Genomic DNA, 14,036 nt, shown 5'->3' on the forward strand with positions numbered 1-14,036 from the left:
GACGTGACATTTTCGTACTTTAATTTAGATTTTTATCATGTTCGGAGTTATTATTTGTACATTATGATCATATGTTTGAATTCTGCGTGAAATTTTGAATCAGATTAGCATATTTTTTATTAAAACCCCGGATCATGCATGTTCCCTATTGAGGAGCTCTCTGACGGTAATATGGCAACCCCGGTCTAGAAAATCAAGAATAACAACCAAGGAGATTTGCCACACTGGCCATGCGTCACCTCATAATCTAGAGGCCTTCAGGCTGAGCAGTGGTCGTTTGGTAGTCTAAAGCCTGTCAGGCCTGTAGTGCCATGGAGTTCTTGTTCAATGAATAGTGTCAACGATGTATCATGGATTCAAACTTTCTTTTTTATGAGTTTCATGGTTTCATTTGAGTGGATATGTCAATTCACAGAGCAGTAGGATCTGGGATACCGAGAACTTACACGTTTTACAGCAGACATCTCTGGACGATGTAAAGCTGGGTGTATGGTGCGCTATTAGTGTCGGACGAACTATCAGTCAGATATGTTTTCAGGACACAATTACTTCCGACTGTTATATTCACAACATTCTTGAACCATTTTTTTGCTGAACTGACTGAAGAAGAAAACAAGGTACAGCTATTTCCAGCAGGATGGTGCGACAGCCCATCCGGTGCATAACTCTTCGATGATTGCAGGAAGTGTTCGATGATGATTAGATAATCAGTAAAGACTTATGTCCCTCTCGTTTGCATGATTTAAGCACATGCGACTTATCTACGGGAAAATCTCAAAGGAAAAGATTACAGGAATAATTCTTGGACTGCAGAAGAATTAAAAATCAAAATTAGGAACACTGTGTTCCATCAGTGTCCATGAACTGCAAAGTGTGTTTCAAAATCTCATTACAAGATGTGAAGCTTGCATCGCAGCTCAAGATGATCACTTTCAACATTTCGTGAGTTCAATTTATTTATTTACTTATTTTTCCTGAGCATGTATATAGCTGGCGAGTTCAGTTTCATTTAGTTTCTTTAGGTGCAGTCACACCACTTCTTAGAGACTCCTACGTCTGCTCGCCATTGCGGGCACTGCGCTCGCTATCACCACTTCTCTGCACTTGTATGCCTCAGTACTCCGCTGAGCAGTCTTAAAATATCCTCCCTGTATAATAGATTATTTATCAGGTATTACAGTAGGAGATAAAATACTTAATAGGACTCTGAAAACTTCTCAATTTTATCTTCAAGTAAGAAATCTACTCTGCGATGATAAAATGCCCAAAAAGCAAGATTGTTTCACACCTACTTCATTCAAATTGTCACCTATGGACTCAAAACATGTACCTTACATAACAAGGCTAAAAGTAAAATCCAGTCAACAGAAATGAAATTCATCAGAACAATGAACCAAAAGACCAGGAAGACAAGATTAGAAATTAAGCAAACAGGAATTACACTGGCGCCAAAAATGCCTGTTACTGAGCCGTTATAGACACAGGCTACAATGGTGTGGACATGTGATGAGGATGGATAGAACAAGAACAGCAAGGAATTATTTTGACAGAAAACTGAAAGAGGAGAGGTCAGGAGGGAAGCCAAGGAATCTATGGATAGACGCAGGGAAATCAGAGGCCAGCAAGATGAACGTCAAGGGGAAGGGCATAGAGGAACGGGAACTATACTTCGGCAGGAAGAAGTGGCAAATGCTTGTACAACACACCCAGGAAACTGGAGATGATGCACTAAGGAGTTGAATCATGGCTGAGAAGTGATATAGCGGAAATTTTTTCATGGGACTGGAGTGTTCATCGTAGATATAGGATAGGAATAATGCGAGGGGCAAGTATTCACATTGGTGAAAGAAGAATTTATAAGCTACAAAAAGTTAGAGATGAAGAACATGAAATTCTAGGTGTAAGGCTCATCTCTGATGGCAATAGGCAACTCAATGTTTTGGGGATGTACAGAACTGGAAAAGGTGGTGCTGATGCAAAATTATTTGGAAAGATAATCAGCTATGTGGGGAACGACACAGAGAGGAATGTTACTGTAGGAAGTGATCTCAATTTACCCAGTTTAACTGTGGAGGAAATGTGAATGACAAAGCATGAACAAATGGTAAATAAGTTAATCCTAGGCAAAAATATTCTAGGTGTAACAAAACCAGATGAACTCAATGATAGAAGTGATCACAAAGCTGTTTTTCTCATCGTTAAAAGTGTGATAGAATGGATAGTTGTAAAAGTGATACTATTAGGTAATACAGTGTGGTTAAGAAAGGCATGGGGAAGATTTTTAAAAAAGTAATTGATATCAGTGGAAAATGGTGAATGAAAACGTAAACAGCGTATGGGATAAGCTTAAAGTAATGGCTGAGAAGTGTGAAAACAGGTATGTATCTTTAAAGATGGTAAGGAATGGTAGACACACTTCATTATAAGATAAAGGAGGTGGTGCAGGTTAGAAAAACATAGTTTAGAATGGTTCTGGAAGTAAGAAGAGATTGAAGGAACTTACAAGGAAATTGAATTTAGCAACAAAACAAAAAGAAATCAACTAAGGTTAACAGAATGGCAAACATAATAATTGACAATCACAGATTTTAAGAAAAAATGGAAGGGTATGTATAGGTACTTCAAGGTAGAAAGAGGAGTGTATTATACCCAGTTGTGCCCTATCTTCTGTCAAAACATGAAGCTAACCGCCAAAGCATGGTTTCCCACGGGAGGTGGGTATATTTCACAAGCATTCTGGGATGATAAGAACGTGGGTAAAGATATATAATAATTTTGATTTACTACATGAATGACAGCATCAATATACGGGACAAATTCTGATATTTATTAAATGAAGTTCAATTTCATTATCTGGAAACAAGTAAAACAATGTAATGCAATTATTCTTGTTTAACAAAACAAACTTCGTCATTGTCAAAAGTGGAAGCTTTGAAAAGATAATGGGATAGTATACAAAATGCATGTGGAGAGAGTGTTATAGTTGTCGATCAAGAAATGATTAGTTATGCTCCTGGAACCTGCGGTAAGCAGCAAGGATCAATCTAAGAGCAAACGTGAAAAGAAAAGGACATGGTGCAATTGAGCCAATTTAAGAGAAAAGACAAAAAGAGAAAGGCCGAGGAATTGCCTCGGAATAATGTAAGAGTATCGGCCGACTACGACAATTTATTTGTATCACCACTTACCTTGCTTGTTCAATTTTTTTTTCGGCAGGCAGTTTCGTTTCTCGGATTTCTCCAAGCATTCTACCAAACAATTCTGCAAGTACTGAATGGTTGAAATATTTGAATGAGGACAAGGACAAAGTAAATACTGTCGTCGAAGAGATGGTCAGCTCGTCACGAATCCTGTCATGCTCTTCGATTTCTTAGGCAGCAATAAAACCTGTTTCTCTGCTGAGCAAACTGGAGCAACAAGTAACTGGGATTACGAATACTTTTTGGTCAGAAATTCTAGAAAAAATTAATTCTATTTTGAAACTCGTCCAATCAGTCAACATTTCCCTCAAGTGTGCCACAAAAGCTTATCGCTCACTTGTTTTTTTCCTTAGATTATGTGCAAAAAAAAAAAAAAAGAGAGAGAGAGAGAGAAGCAAATCGGAATATACTTAACTACACACATTTGTTATTGAGTGAAACGCATGTTTAAGAAAATGGTAACATTTTAAGGTAAAATTAATGTTGACCTTCATTCTGTTAATCCAGTCTTGTCATCATGAAGGGCATCCGGCCGTAAAACAGAGTTAAATCCACATGTGCTACGTAGTTCGCACTCGCGATCCCACAGATGTGGAAAAAACTGGTAGAAGAAGAAGATCCTGTTAAAATATAGCATGGAATACAGAATAATTTTTCCCATTTCTTTTCAAAGATATGACATCAATGAGAGAACTTTCATTGAGTTGACTGGCCACACTGAGTACCGCCATGACGTTACTAGGCAAAACATACAGAAGACACATTTTGATGACTCCTGACAAGAAAATTAAACGACCGCCGGACGAAACAACAGACATGTTTTCTACGAAATAATTGCTCATCTACATAATAATATGGAGAAAAGAATGGAAGTGTACTCTTCACTTAACAAAAAACATGGTTTCCTATCGAAGATTACAAAGCTTGGTGTTGATGAAATTGGACATCTCCGAACTACTTTTGCAAGAAAGACTTAACGCATGATCTGTATTACAAAGTGAAACTGTATACAGGATTAATTATGATGACTTTGCCGAAAATAAGTCTCGACAAAAAGATTTGTAGAAATACATTTACTTCTTCCTTTTCTCATTCTGTAAATAAACCGCTTTAACCTGCTTTCTTTCCTTCTTCTTGTTCTAAGGTGAAGGTGGCTATGAGTTTCCTTCCTATCCCCTATTCCCCTACCTACCCAAATCGCGACGCCACGTAAATGAAGTTTGTTCCTTCCCTCGCTCCGATAAAGTTCTGTTTCACGGCAGACAGTTAACTGTAAGGCTTTTAAGAGCAGAATCCATGACATGTTTCTTTCTATTTATTTATTTTAAATGTCCGACTCATTGGCTGAACGGTCAGCGTACTGGCCTTCGGTTCAGAGGGTCCCGGGTTCGATTCCCGGCCGGGTCGGGGATTTTAACCTTAATTGGTTAATTCCAATGGCACGGGGTCTGGGTGTATGTGTTCTCTTCATCATCATTTCATCCCCATCATGACGCGCAGGTCGCCTACTGGTGTCAAATAGAAAGACCTGCACCTGGCGAGCCGAACCCGTCCTGGGATATCCCAGCACTAAAAGCCATACGACATTTCATTTCTTTTTAAATAATTCCATTATTGATTATGGGGTTTTTTTGTTGTTTTTTTGTTTTGTTTTGTTTTTGTGATGCGGAGTCTTAATTTTACACGGCAACAAAAAGTATAAAAACCTCGAAAGTTGAAAACTATTATTCTTTTCCGACTCAGTGGGTCAAGGCATCCTTGAGCCCATCTACAAGCAAAAGGTGATGTCCAAGAATGTGAGAATTACCGAGGCAACAAACGCACTTAACACTCTCAAAATCTGGGAGCATGTCACTGGAGACTGCATCAAGGGTTTGATTAACATCAATTAGAACCAGTGTGGTTTCACATCGGGTATGTCAACAAATGGCGTGACTCTGACGCTATGGATCCTAATTGAGAAACACCGTGAACTACGTGAAGACGTCCATATGATTTTCAAGGATCTGGAAAAAGCCTTTGATTGTGTTCCTAGAGATACTGTCTGGGCAGCACTACAACATGAAAAAGTTCCTGAGGTGCATGTGAAGATGATTGAAGATATGTTTACCAAGGTGAAAAGCAATGCAAGTATTTCAGACAGTTTCCGTGATTTAAGAAATATGAATTTCACTGTGTCAAAAGCTTTTTGTAATCCACAAAACTACATATACATCGTGACATTGAATTCTCTGGTCTTCTCCCCGAGCTGTTGGAAGTTTGTGTGGAACGAACCCAGTCTGCTCATCTGGTATTTGTGGGAGGGGGTAGGTTGTTTAGTATCGCGAACATTACTCTGCTGGAATGGGAAATGAGATCTATTGTTTTGTAATTTTAACACTCAAATGGAAAGCCTTGTTTGAATAGTGGTATAAAGACGGAGTGGCACCATTGTTCTGGCCAGGTCCCAGATCTTCTGGCAGAGCCTGTTAAGAACGTCAATGCCGAGTTCGTCCATATTCTTCAGCACTTCGGCGATGAATCCATCAAAGCCAGGGGCTTTTCCATTGCGTATCTTCTTCATTGTACATTCTACCTCTTCTATAAGAATTAGCGGTTCTACGCGTAGGTCTTCTTCAGTTCCTTCTGGCATGTCCTCTAGTTCATCATGAAACAGTTGCCTTTTGCATCTGTAATGTTATTTCCTTGACTGCCCTTGATTATCTGAGCCCTAGGCTTGAATTCTCGAGCCAAATACTTCGTTATCATATAGTTCTGCGCAGTGACTCTGTTGCATGGTTCTCTAGCTCAAAACACAGCTTCTTAATGTGCTCATTTTTGTCTTTCCTGCAAGCGTATTTTATATAATTACTCACCTTTTTCAGTAGTTGTCCCTGCTGTTCTAGGTTTGGGATTGTACAGTACGTCGAACATTAAAACGTTTCTCAACTTCAGACATCCAGTGTTTCAACTGGGTGTTTGGTTTTGCCACTATAAAAACAAAACAAAAATTAACCGCGGTGAAGAGAGTAGAAGTTTACGTCATAAGGTGAACGGAATACACTATCGCGTCGGCTCAGTGAACACAAGCATATTGGTGCCATAATGGAAATGGTCGGATTGCTGCGTGCGTCAGATAATCCTCTCGAGAATGGCAAAATCGTCCCGTTGTTTTTGGGAAACCTTCCAGATGCATACTCAGGACTCGTTCCGGTGCTCCAAGGTCGTGACGAAGCAGATTTAACTGTGAAATACGTTACAGGAAAAATGCTCGACGTGTCAAAGCTGGCAAGTCGGGAAATGGCGATTCGGAGATAGCACTACAGTCAATTTAACAGGCTCGAGTAAGGTTAGTCATCATAATTAAAAAATAAAGAAAGATCCCAGAACAGTACAAAGAACGAAAAAGTAAATAAAATTATTAAGTAGCCCAAATATATATATATATATATTTTTTTTATAACCCAGCCATTTAATGATTGTCATTGGTTCAAAGAAAGCCAGCAAATGAAGACATGTGGTACAAAATCTGCCAAATCATCGGTTGAGGTAGAAATTAACAGAAATATGTGTCGTTCAACATACAAGATAAGCAAAATATCATACGACCTGACGGATGGTGCATTGATTTTGATGCAACACATATGACTAGCAACCAAACATTTTTCTCAAGTATACGTGATGTCAAGTGTACTATGTATCTTGCTGATGATCCGTCGGTATAAGCAGCTGAAGTCTGAGACGAACCACTGTATTGTAAACTGCCAGGAAAACATACAAGGCGTAAGATTGCAAATCACTTTATATATTCCACAATTGGACGATAATTTGAATTATGTCAAACGGATAACAGGACAAGGTCACCTGTAATTTTTTAGATGAATTCGTGTAGAATCTACACAGGACAGCAGATTGTTGCTGAGGCAAGAAGCGATGTTCATTTAATCCGACTTCAAAGTGTTACTCCAAAGCAGTTGGCTAACACGGTCGTCGATTGGGGAGCAGGGATCTGGCTGCGGTAAAGCGATTAGTTAATGAACAACTGGCCACAGGGATTCGAATACCTTCATATTCGGACGAGGTAATAAGCAAGATTTGTATTAAAAGAATCAACTTTTTCAGATGATATGCCGATGTAGCTTATCCATTCCAATTTCAGTGGGCCAAGGTTAAGTACTAGGTGTTATACGCCAATATATTGCGCAAATGTCAATGAGATTTCCATTTACACCGACCACGACAAGGAAAACATTTGTCAAGGAGTCGAGATTATTTTGCGGAAGGAGGGCATACAACATAAGCTTACTGTCCCCTATACCCTTCAGCGGAACGGTGTTGCCGAGAGGAAAAGCCGGTCACTAACTGAATCTGTGAAATGCTTGCTATTAGACGCCGGATTGAACAGAATTATATTGAAATTACAATTTGTTTGTGGAAGTTTAATAACCGGTGTTGGTCTTCCAGACCTTTTACTACCTATTTTATGTTCTAACAGCGTTGGTAAAATGTCTGTGCTTGCAAAGTAATGATCGAATTTCCTCTCTATGCACTTACAATAAATAACTCTTCCTTTTATAATAAAAACAAGAAGGCAAGACAAGAGAAACAACATTGCAGCGTAAAAACAACTGTGCCATAATATTGGCATAACAGTTGAAGTCTACAGAACGCGATGCTTGGCACACTCGGCACGGTGCGCAGTAGTGCGCTGAAAGACAGAGCGCCAACATGTTAAGAGCACGGCTGTGACTGCCATGGCGTTATACTCCACAATACTACCTGCAGGCAAAGTTACACCCCCAAAATTTCCCCCTGCACCTATCCCTCAGCAGTTCTCTCGCCCGTAGCTAAGGCTAACAAGGCTGGTAAAGATGGGCATGCAAGTATTCTGCAGATAATGCAGGGATTTATGAATACGTTTGGAGAATATGATAAACAAAACTCCATTAATTAGTAAGAGTTATTGCCCGTAAAATTGGTTATTAAATTTTGGGGGGGTAGCGCTAACTTGCTACTCCCTTCTAGAGCCGCTGCTGGTAAATACAAGATATACATCCTTGAGAGGAGAAATAGTAATGAACAATGGCTTGATGAAATAGCATGTCAAGTTGGAAGATTATTGGATTCGTACAGAAATATAATAAAAGGTGCCTAACACAAGTAAAACAGAGCAAGGGCCCTTGGTCACCAATCTTTTTCAAACGTAAAGGATAGTATAAAATGAAATTATTCTTAGCATAAGGAAGAAGAGCCGCCTCTGTGGTGTAGTGGTTAGCGTGATTAGCTGCCACCCCCGGAGGCCCGGGTTCGATTCCCGGCTCTGCCACGAAATTTGAAAAGTGGTACGAGGGCTGGAACGGGGTCCACTCAGCCTCGAGAGGTCAACTGAGTAGAGGTGGGTTCGATTCCCACCTCAGCCATCCTGGAAGTGGTTTTCCGTGGTTTCCCACTTCTCCTCCAGGCGAATGCCGGGATGGTACCTAACTTAAGGCCACGGCCGCTTCCTTCCCTCTTCCTTGCCTATCCCTTCCAATCTTCCCATCCCTCCACAAGGCCCCTGTTCAGCATAGCAGGTGAGGCCGCCTGGGCGAGGTACTGGTCATACTCCCCAGTTGTATCCCCCAGAAGCTCCAGGACACTGCCCTTGAGGCGGTAGAGGTGGGATCCCTCGCTAAGTCCGAGGGAAAAACCGAACCTGGAGGGTAAACAGATGATGATGATGATGATAAGGAAGAAACAACGAATTAAGTTATAAGAATATTTTATATTTCCTGACGTGACCGATAAGGTAAGGTAAGGGTGTATTCTGCCCGAAGGTAAGTCTGAACCTCCGCAGAGGTGTGCCTGAGCCGAGGTTTACGTACGGTAGGGTGGCCAGTTCCTTTCCGCTCCTCCATTCCCTTACCCCCCCTCACCAAACGCGCGTGGCAACCCATCCACTTCTTGACCACGCCCAATGTTGCTTAACTTCGGAGATCTCACGGGATCCAGTGTGTCAACACGGGTACGGCCGTTGGCTGACCGATAAGAAAGTGATAATAATGGCAAGCCGGAAATTTTAGTTTCTTTAATGATCTGATATTCTTCTCAAAAAGATAATTTGTACATTATTGTGGTATAATAAATTTATTCTACGCATCTTTCTCATATATAATATACTGTATTTTCCTATGATGATGATGATGATGATAATAATTGTGCCGGGAGGTACACCTCTACGCCGCTCATTTATATCTTGCGCCTAAAAGAATTCCTCTTCTGGAGAAATCGTGAACTTCAAACTACACCTAGCCTACTTAAACCGTTACTCAGAAGATGTCACTACAGAAATTAATGAATTTTTGTTATTTTGAAGTTTCATGTACTGTATGAAATTCCATGTGTTTTGTTTACCATTTTATCAAGAAGTTGGGACTTTTTTTTCAACAGATGTCGCAGCTAATAAACTATGATCATGCACCCTGGTGCAAAGTGGAAGAACTTTGGTTTGAAGAAGTTTTGTATTCATAAGTTGTTGGTTTTTTTTTTTTTTTTTATTACTAAATTATGTTCATTCATTTTCGGGTTGGCAATATTGATCTTTTCTTTCCGCCAGTTTTGAATTTAGCCAATCATTAATTTCTGTAATTAATTTACCGCTTATCACAGGCTTCTTCCTCGATTCTGAGTGTCACTTTTGATGTTAACCAATAAAACCCTGTGGGTGTGTCTTGATTATTCATGAAAGCTCTCTAACTTTCCCCGAGGGTTAATAAAGTGCGGATTTTTACGTCTCTTGGCCATTTGATCGTCATCTAACTAAGTGTGTGTGTGAAGCAGGAGGCGGGAGGCGCCTCTTTCATCAGGCAGCGGTTCTTCAGCAATTAACATCTTTATTTCTTGCTAGCTCCGCAGTTTAACCCCAGGGAGAGGTCGGAAACTTTAACTATGTTACCTACTTTCTGAAAATGTAATTTCTGCCGGCTTATGTAATAACTGCATATCATCTTAAACTGTAAATCGGGGATAGAGAGTGATGTACCCTCTCGAGCTCCCCTTCATGTTGGTTTGAGGTGACTACGTTTTGTAACTGGTTTTCTTCCTTTCCGTAAAGTCTTAATTATTCTTATACGAGTCACCTCCATAGTTTGGGAATAGCCCCTATTTCATCGGCCTAGTGCCCTTTAGGTTCTAAGAATTCACGTCTAGGAGTGCAAGCATTCGCCTCCTTTCATTTTGTGTTCGGGCCATTTATTTAACTGTTATTTCTTTTACATGGAGGCCCTATAGGTTGGGTACTTGATACCCTGTTTCAATTTGTAAGTTGGGCCATGGAAGGCCAAAAGATGTAAGATATTTTTGGTGTTGCCTTGAATAGGCGTAAAAACTGAGAGCCTGTTAGCTCTCTTTCAAAGTAAGATTAGTGAATGCCTTTTGAAGGCTTGATATTGTGAGTTGGGAGCCAGCGCTCCATGTATTGAGGGATTTCTGCCCTGGTATAAATTTGTACTCTTTTGTAATTTTGAGCTGGGAACTCAAAAATTGTAAAAATAGGGGCTTGTACCCCAAGAGCGTGAAAATTCTGAAATCTTGGATCCTTCTAAGTCTTGTTTTTAAATTGCTATGTCATTGATATCTCACTAAATGAGAAGTTGTTAAAGTTTGTTGTTTTTTTTTTTAAATATAACCTTTGCTAAAGTTTTAAATCAATTCATGGCATTGTAGTTAGACCCATTCACCCCGGCACCTTCTTTCACCTCTGCTGGTCCACGGGTAAGCCCGTAATAATAATAATAATAATAATAATAATAATAATAATAATAATAATACCAAACATGCCTTTACATTATTCTCTGAATTCATTTAACGACGACGAATATAAGATCCAGGAACCTCGGTCTCAGAAATAAATGAACAGCTTTACGGTACTTACGATTTATAGATGTTAAAAAAAAACACGTCTGGTGTATTCATTCATCTGTCCAGATTATTACTGACCAATATTCTCTATGGATGAATTTCCTCTGGATGAGAACTATCACGACCATACTGCTCTATCACTTCCATGGAAGTCGAGGATGTGTTTCACTTTACCCTGTACATCCTCCACCCGCGATGGCCAATAGATACGTTCTGTTATACAGGCTTAAAAATGAAATATTGTGCAGACACGTTCCGAAAATTATATTTGTACTTCCTCTTAAAACAATAATCACCTCCACCACTAAGAATGCCATGGTAATTTTGCGATCTCTCCTGGGTAGCCATTAACCCTGACTGTACCGCGGGTCGGTATGCATTCTCCTGCACATACGTTCGATATGAGCAGTACTTTCGCTTTTCCCACACAGCCTGGTGGGGTGATGGGTGCGAACCAGTGGCGAATTTCCCATACACGTGATGATGCGTTACATCCCTTGTATTTTCAACGAAAAATAAATATTCACTGTTCATATTTTAATGGAAGATTTAGACGCACAGTTATTGATACTCTAAGATGGAAGAAACGAGTGCGGCTGACTAGTGACTGCTACTAATTACCAAACGACTCCAGAGATGGCAGCACGAGCATTTGGCATCTTGTTGGTTGTTGTAGTCTTTCGTGAGGTTGGTATGCCGAACGAACAGCCACGTCCGTCAAGAGGGCTGTGGAATGTACACTGTGGCCGGGATGTCCATATGCGGTCTCTAAACGATTACGTTAACACCTAGGTACTTCCATTTTCCCCATGAGGTACTATCAAATACAGTAGAGATAATACGCGACACTGAGCGAGATATCGAGGGACAGCTATTGGAGCTCACTCTAGCGGATAGACCTGAATAATACTGATTCTCTCATAAGACCACGTGTATTTTTGTGTGAAGTTTTTGGTGTTATTTATGCGTTTTCAGTGAGTTGACGTAATTAAATAGTAGCATGTGCGTCATTCCTTGATATCTCCTCTCAACATGAGGGGAAAGGTATGTGCTGTGTTTGGCTGCAGTAATTACGAAGTAGAGAAAAATGCGCGGTCGTTCTTCAAGTTCCCTCGTGACAAGAACATGTAAGTAATATTGTGTTTGCATATACATTCTTCCAGTGACAGATATTTTTATAGTACTTCATAATCTTCTGACCTGCTCGACCCATATTTTAACTGGCATAAAATGTAATACGCATATGTTATTCTATTCTATAGTGCAGCAGTTAACCTTCAATACCGACGTGTTGTTGTAGGTGTGATCTGTGGGTTTTAAAATGTCACAGAAGCGATTTGGATAAGGTGTACAAGAAAGAAGGGACGTTACGCTTATATAAGAATTATAAGATCTGTTCAGATCATTTCCAGGCCAGCGACTTTAGAAATCCTCGACAATACAGCCAAGGGTATGTTACATTTTTGCTCTAATTGTACATAAATATTCCTTAAAGCATCACTATCGGCAACATTTTCATACTTTTCTTTCTTTTATCCCTCTTCTCAGATTAAAGCCGGGATTTTATAGATTTTCTTTCTGTCAGTAGGCTTCATATTAAGAGGAAAATTGTCCAGATTTTAATTGTTAATTCATTGCATCATGTGTGTAAGGAATGTACTGATATTTTTATTGACAAGTGTCTTAATGTGATGATAAAATGTTTTTTAAATGAGAAAAAAATACAAATCCAACCGTAAAAGTTCAGGCAGGAATGCTAAAGCTAAAAAAGTAATGCATAAATGAAAGATCAAGCCATTTCACAGCAGCCCATTTCATATCTTGTTTATGTGTCTAATTTCAGTCTTTGAATAATAACATTTTAAATAATTCTTCATTCATTTATCCAGAATTGCTTTAGCAACTTCGAAGTTAATATCTCAATAACACTTTCTTTCTAGACGTAATTTATTTATCCATTTCCATATATACATTTCCATTGATATTTGAATTTAGCGCGATTTGTTCAGGTCAAGTCACTAGGAGCGCCACCGTCGAATTGTCTCCCATTTTAGCAAGACGAAATCCGTAAGTGTCGCGTATTGTCTCTACTGTATTTGGTACTATCACCCCATTAACACACTAATTAAAACTGAGAGAACTTTCCCCTCTTGGTGAAACTTACAGCTTGACTGTTCATCCCATTGGCATTCATGAGCAGGACTCCATTGAACTGTTCAATTGGGTCCCTCGAGCTCCAGACTTTAATCCCACTGAACATGTATGGGCAAGGTGGAAACACCATATAGGGAAACGCGGGTTTGACCCTCCCCCGCGTTCGCGTGATGCTTTGTGAGGCGTTATATTGGATGAGTGGGAGGAGGTGGCCCTTGGCGAGGGATGCGTTAGGAAGCTTGCTGAGTCAATGCCACGTCGGCTGAGACAAGGTATTTAAGCCTATGGATACTGGACGACGTATTCATTCATGTCTCAGACAGTCCTTTTCAGGACTAACATAATTAAAAGCACAATACCAGATTTCGCAATTAATAGAAATACACACGCATTTGGTTAATGCAAAACACTAAAAGTTTTTAAAAAAATATCTTGACAGGAGGCAAATGAATAAAAAAGCTTAATATTGTAAGGCTATTCCTCGCTATGCATGGCACGTAGCATATTTACACCTCCATAACAGTCTTTCGAGGGCCCAGTGATAATAAACAACGCACTCATTGCAAGCATTCGGAGTGGACATGCAAAAAGACTGTTAGTATGGTGCATTTTTTACACAATAGAGTGAGTCCAAAAAAATCCGATACCAGTATTCGAACTACGGATCACCTAGTTAATAACAAACGACATTTCCTCTACACTATCACCAACATACCGTGAATGCATCACATCAAGCTTCGCTTGCCAGGCTTGTCCCTCACTTCACATATTTAACCATTATGGCAGTTTCTCGTCCATTTCATT

Source organism: Anabrus simplex, chromosome 8 (assembly GCF_040414725.1).
Source record: "Anabrus simplex isolate iqAnaSimp1 chromosome 8, ASM4041472v1, whole genome shotgun sequence".
NCBI lineage: Eukaryota > Metazoa > Arthropoda > Insecta > Orthoptera > Tettigoniidae > Anabrus > Anabrus simplex.